Raw genomic sequence first — 5,147 nt, forward strand, 5'->3', positions numbered from 1 at the left:
CCAGTAAGAAACAAGAAAATGGCCAACAGCTTCATGATTAATATAGTGTCCTGTGTGTTATTTGGGGACTGCGACTGTGGCAGAGCTCAGGCGCTGGCGGGGGGGGGGGGTTGGGTCGGGGGGTAGGGGGTGCAAAGTGGCTGGCAAGGAAGACTACACTCTACATGATCAACCTGGTCTACAAGAGCGAGTTCCAGGACAGCCTCCAAAGTCATAGAGAAACCCTGTCTCAGAAAAACAAGTAAAAGAAAAAAGAAAACAGTGGCTCTGTATGATGTAAAGTTTCCCAATGAAGGCAAGAAATTCACAACATATTTGAAGCATTGGTAGTTAACTTTCCCCCCAAATGTGATGAAAACTAGAAATTCACAAATGCAAGAAGCTCAGGGAACAATCAAGTCCAACAAGAAAGAGTGGTGATGATTATTTATGATTTATTAAAGCTTGCCTGGAGATTCAGATAGCAGAGTCGGCCGCAAGCCATAAAAGCCAGGTGGTGGTGGTCCACACCTTTAATCCCACCACTTGGGAGGTAGAGGTGGACAGATCTTTGTTAGTTCAAGGCCACGCCGAGCTACAAGAAATATATCTAGCCCTAAAGAGAAATGACTTACACAAAGATGATCTCAGCACTTGGGATCACATGCCTTTAATCCCGGGACTCATAAGAGCTATTTAAGACCAGAACAGGGTATCAGAGCAGGCATTCATTCTCCAGCCACATTGAGGACAGGAAGGCATTCTGAGATTGAGTCACTAGACATGTTGAGGAGAGCACGGCAGTCTGAGTGAATCTGAGGAGCAGTGAAGTTGGGAGCAGTCTGAGGATCACCTCCTTTGGTCTGAGCTGAGGTGGAGGTAAGAGATGTGGATGGATGTTTTGCTTCTCTGATCTTCAGCTTGAAGCTTGAACTCCAAGCCCAGTCTCTGGGTCATTTATGTATCATATGGTGTTGCAAGTAAGTAAGCAAACATGCTCGAGTATGTAGTCTACCAACCCACACTGTATACTGTGCCATGATCAAGTTGTTAAAGCAATGTTTTTTGTTTAATCATAAAACCAGTTGTATTATTCAGGGTTCTAGAGGAACAGAACAGATAGAATGAAATATGGGCTGGAGAGACGGGTCAGAGCTTAAGAGCACTGACTGCTCTTCCAAAAAGCCCTGGTTCCATTTCTAGGATGCATATTACAGTTCAGTCACTTGGAAAATCCAGTCCTAGGGGACAGATGACATTTTCTAGCATACGGTGTACAGATAATGCACACAGGCAAAGTACTCATCAATACAGAATGAAATATATTAGTGGAATTTATTAGATTTGCACACATGCACCGTGGCCAGTCTTCACATTACAGGGGCCTGGGAAGACCGGATGTCTCAGCAGGTCTGGTCTGCTGCTGCAGACCCGGAGGACACCTGCAGAATAACACTGTCCACCTCGGACAGCAGAAGAAGCCGGACCCAAGGACGCGGCACCAGAGACGATTTCACAGCGGGATGTGGAGAGCGGGTGAGCTTGCCAGAGCAACAAGGGCAAGCAGTCAAAAGCAGAGCTTCTCACAGCCAGAAGGTGCCAGCCGTGTTTAGGGTGCCTCTTCTCCCTTCAGATAACCTGACTGAGAAAACCCCATGGAGAGGCCCAGTGGCTTATCTAGGCAATTCCAGGTCTAGTCGAGCGGTCACTGGAGACATACCATCACACAAGATCTACCAGTTACCTTTCTGCTGCTTGGATAAAAAATGCTCAGAGGCAAGCAGCTGAGGAGGAAGCAGTTTCATTTTGGCTCTGAGTTTCAGAGGGACAGAGTTCTCAGCTTGGCACTGAGGAAACAGAGAGGGGGTCACATTTCACCCCCACGTGGAAGGCAGGGGAAATAGAACAGGACACAGTGTCCAGTCAGAAAACTCAAAGTTGGCTTCCCTCCTCCTGCCGGTGATGCAAGGGTGTGACCCCTACAGGTTCCATAACTTCACAAGGAGCACCACCAACTGGAGACCAAGGCTTCAAATACCCGGGCCTATGAGGGACGGTTCTCATTCAAACCCAGCGCCAACCTAAGGAGTGAACACGGAGGAACAAGTGTTGGAATGCAGATTCCTTGCTAAAAGTTCAGGAGCAAAGCCAGCCAGAGCACACTGGACCCACGTCTTCAGTGTCTCGGGAGCTCTGGGCAGTTAATTCTGTAGCCACCAAAAAAAACAAAACAAAACAAAACAGCTTTCAGAAATTAAGGTGAGAAGATAAATTGGCCCTTCACCTCACATCTTCTCCATTCTTAGTCTCCTGGAAGGGATGCATTGGTTCTAAGCCACACAGAAACGCAAGGGTCCTAGAATGATCAAAGCAACTGTGAAAAAGAAGAATAAAGATGAAAAGTTATTTCAGAACTCATAAAGGGAGTTATTACTGCCCATGCAAGCAACCCCAATTAGACACAGTGGGTCACAAGGTAGATGTAAAGGTAGCAGGGGGAAAATGTTAGAGAGAAAGGGGGATTTGATGGGAGTGGAAGAGGAGTCAGAGAGAATGGCATGGGTGAATATGATCAAAGTACTTTATCTGTGGCACTGAGAAGGAATAAATAAATAAAACGGAAATAGAGCATTGTTTTCTACTGACACATTACAGAACTACTCTACAATACCGGCCGTGAAATAACCGCTACCATTTATAAAACATACATACATGGTTTAAGAGGATACAAACTCCAAAAGACTGAAAAGGAAGCAATGGATAGCATCTTATGAAACCTGAAGTGTCTTTAAAACACTATTATAAAAACAAAGGTAAGGAACAGAGCACAGAAAAATGTCAGCAAAAAAAAAAAAGTGTGCTGCTCATATTGTTATGCCCAAATTCTGAATCCCAAAACCACCAAAAGACGTGATCCAGTGCAAAAGCAAAGAGTCTTTTATTAATGAGTTTACATGTATTAACTCGGTTCCTCTGACCATCTGCAACAGTGGGTGGAATCAGAAGGACCAGGAGGGACCACAGAGCAGGAAATTTATTGGGGCTGAGCAACGGAAGTGTCTGGGGTCCGCAATAGTCTCAGGATTGGTGCACTTCCGGGCTTGGGCAACCAGACCTGTGTTGATTGGTCAACCTATAGGTCCTCCCAGGGCAGTTGCTATGCTCTATACATCACTGTTATCATAAAGCACATCCAGAGCCTGCCAGCTAACTTCTGATTGGCTCCTTGCCACATGGAGGAGGGCAACTGACTGGGAGGACTGGGCAAGGTTAGGAAACTCAGCCCATTTTGCAGAGTCAGAGGCTTACCTCTTTCTGGGTCTTTTCTGCAGCCTGTCATGGCTGCCAAAGCAGGGGTCTGGGTGAGAGTCTGGTCCCTTCTATATAAAGAACACAACTCAGTAAGAAAACCAGCACAGTGCTTCCATCGGAGGAGACACGGGTAGCAAAAAGGTGTATGAAAAGTGCTCCTGCAGAACACAAATTAAAACCATACAGATACAACACTATACATTAATTACCATTCATAAAATTTTACAGAGCCCCCCCGAGAGCAAAGAAATCAACCAGAACTCACATGTGCGTAGTAGACCCATGATGTGGGGCCATCTGTAGGAACCCGTCTTTGTGGGGCTCCGGAAGGATCCAGCTGACTTTGCCCGTACCTGGGAGGGGGAGGGTGGATTGAGAAATGCTAAGGAAATGATAGAGACGCGGGATAGAGTCAGGAAGGCAATCCAAAGAATGCTGGATACCCCAAGTTTATTCTTCAGCATTCTAATACACCCCAACCAGGAAGGGGAAATGGCAAAAGACTTCTTTATCAAGATTCAAGGAACAAACAGACCTTCTTCCTTAATCCTCCAAACATTTAGTAACCACACCTTAGACTAAACCTCTCATTATCTGGCCTTGAGGGTTAAGAGTAACCACACCTTACACCAAGTCTCTTGATACTTTGATAAGACATCCTCGCCTAAGACCAAACTTCCTAGAGTAGCCGCGCCTGCGGCCTTTAGGTCTTATGATTTTAACCTTGGAAGAGTAAGGATGGTTTGAACTCTTTGACCTTAAGTCAAGATAAAGCACAGCCATTTTTATGGACCCCCGACACATGTGCTACTCTTGAGTACACAAAATACTACAACTACTTCGGGAAATAATTTGACAATTTATTCTAAAAAAATTTGGTGGCCGTGAGGCCCAGTGCTTCTATTTGCATGCATTAGTGCAAATAAGATGGAATCACATATTTACATAAAGGCATAAATAAATTTACGTCAGCTTTGCTTAAGACAACACAACTGCAAATAAATGTCAGAGCCAGGCCTGCTGGTACCTATAATCTTTGCAAGCTACTTGCAAAGCTGAGCAAGTTGTCCCTTGAGGCCACAAATCCAAGGCTAGCCTGAGCAACTCGGCAAGTCTGTGTCTCAGGAAAAAGAAAACAGAAGAGATGCTAAGAAACACCAAAGCATGGTGTATCTTCGCTAGGAATTCTGCCGGTAACCAGAAGGTTGACATAAACAAACACAAGGAATCTCCTAAGGGCTGAGAAAGCGAAAGAGACAAGAGCCCACACTGTAGGAGCCAACACAGACAAAATTCCACAGAATGTTCCGATTGGTACAACTTACCAAGTTGAAGCTGTGTCGAGTTCACCAGAATTTAACTTGGAATGCTCAGAGAGGGGATATATCTTGTGTAGGGGGAAAATACTAGTATACAAAGGATTGTTTTGGAGGCTGTCGATCCAGCCTGGCCTTGAACTCACAGAGATCTGCCTGCCTCTGCCTCCCGAGTGCTGGGATTAAAGGCGTGCGCCACCACCACCCGGCCAAAGGATCTAATTTTTAAACCATATAAGAGATGTGGTGCCCTTGCCTACAGACGATTTACAGGTGGCCATGGAACCCTGGGAGAAGATGCTTGGTGTCACAAGGGGGAAATCACAGTAAGGAGCCACTTTGTTCCCGACAGGACGGCAATAACCATTACAGAAAGAAGGGACAGTAGGGTGTGGGTGAAAGATACGCCCCGTTGGCTGGAATGTAAAACGCTCACTCACTGTGGAACCCAGCATGGCGGCTCCACAAGCGGCTAAATCTGGAATCCCCAAGTAAACAAAACAAAAACCCCTCAATTTCCAGGCATAGGTCAAGGGAATT

At 45.8% G+C, this 5,147-nt stretch overlaps 1 long non-coding RNA gene across 1 annotated transcript; it reads right to left on the reverse strand.

The window, feature by feature from the left end:
- Positions 1–1,315: 1,315 nt before the first annotated feature.
- LOC121134236 lies at positions 1,316–3,675 on the reverse strand. The gene is made up of 4 exons (XR_005871289.1): positions 3,557–3,675; positions 3,289–3,449; positions 2,264–2,353; positions 1,316–2,060 (listed from the first exon to the last, which is right to left on the reverse strand). It is a non-coding gene; the product is annotated as an uncharacterized LOC121134236 (long non-coding RNA).
- Positions 3,676–5,147: the final 1,472 nt, after the last annotated feature.

The sequence above is a fragment of the Mesocricetus auratus genome, unplaced genomic scaffold (genome assembly GCF_017639785.1).
Source record: "Mesocricetus auratus isolate SY011 unplaced genomic scaffold, BCM_Maur_2.0 Super-Scaffold_4256, whole genome shotgun sequence".
Classification (NCBI taxonomy): domain Eukaryota; kingdom Metazoa; phylum Chordata; class Mammalia; order Rodentia; family Cricetidae; genus Mesocricetus; species Mesocricetus auratus.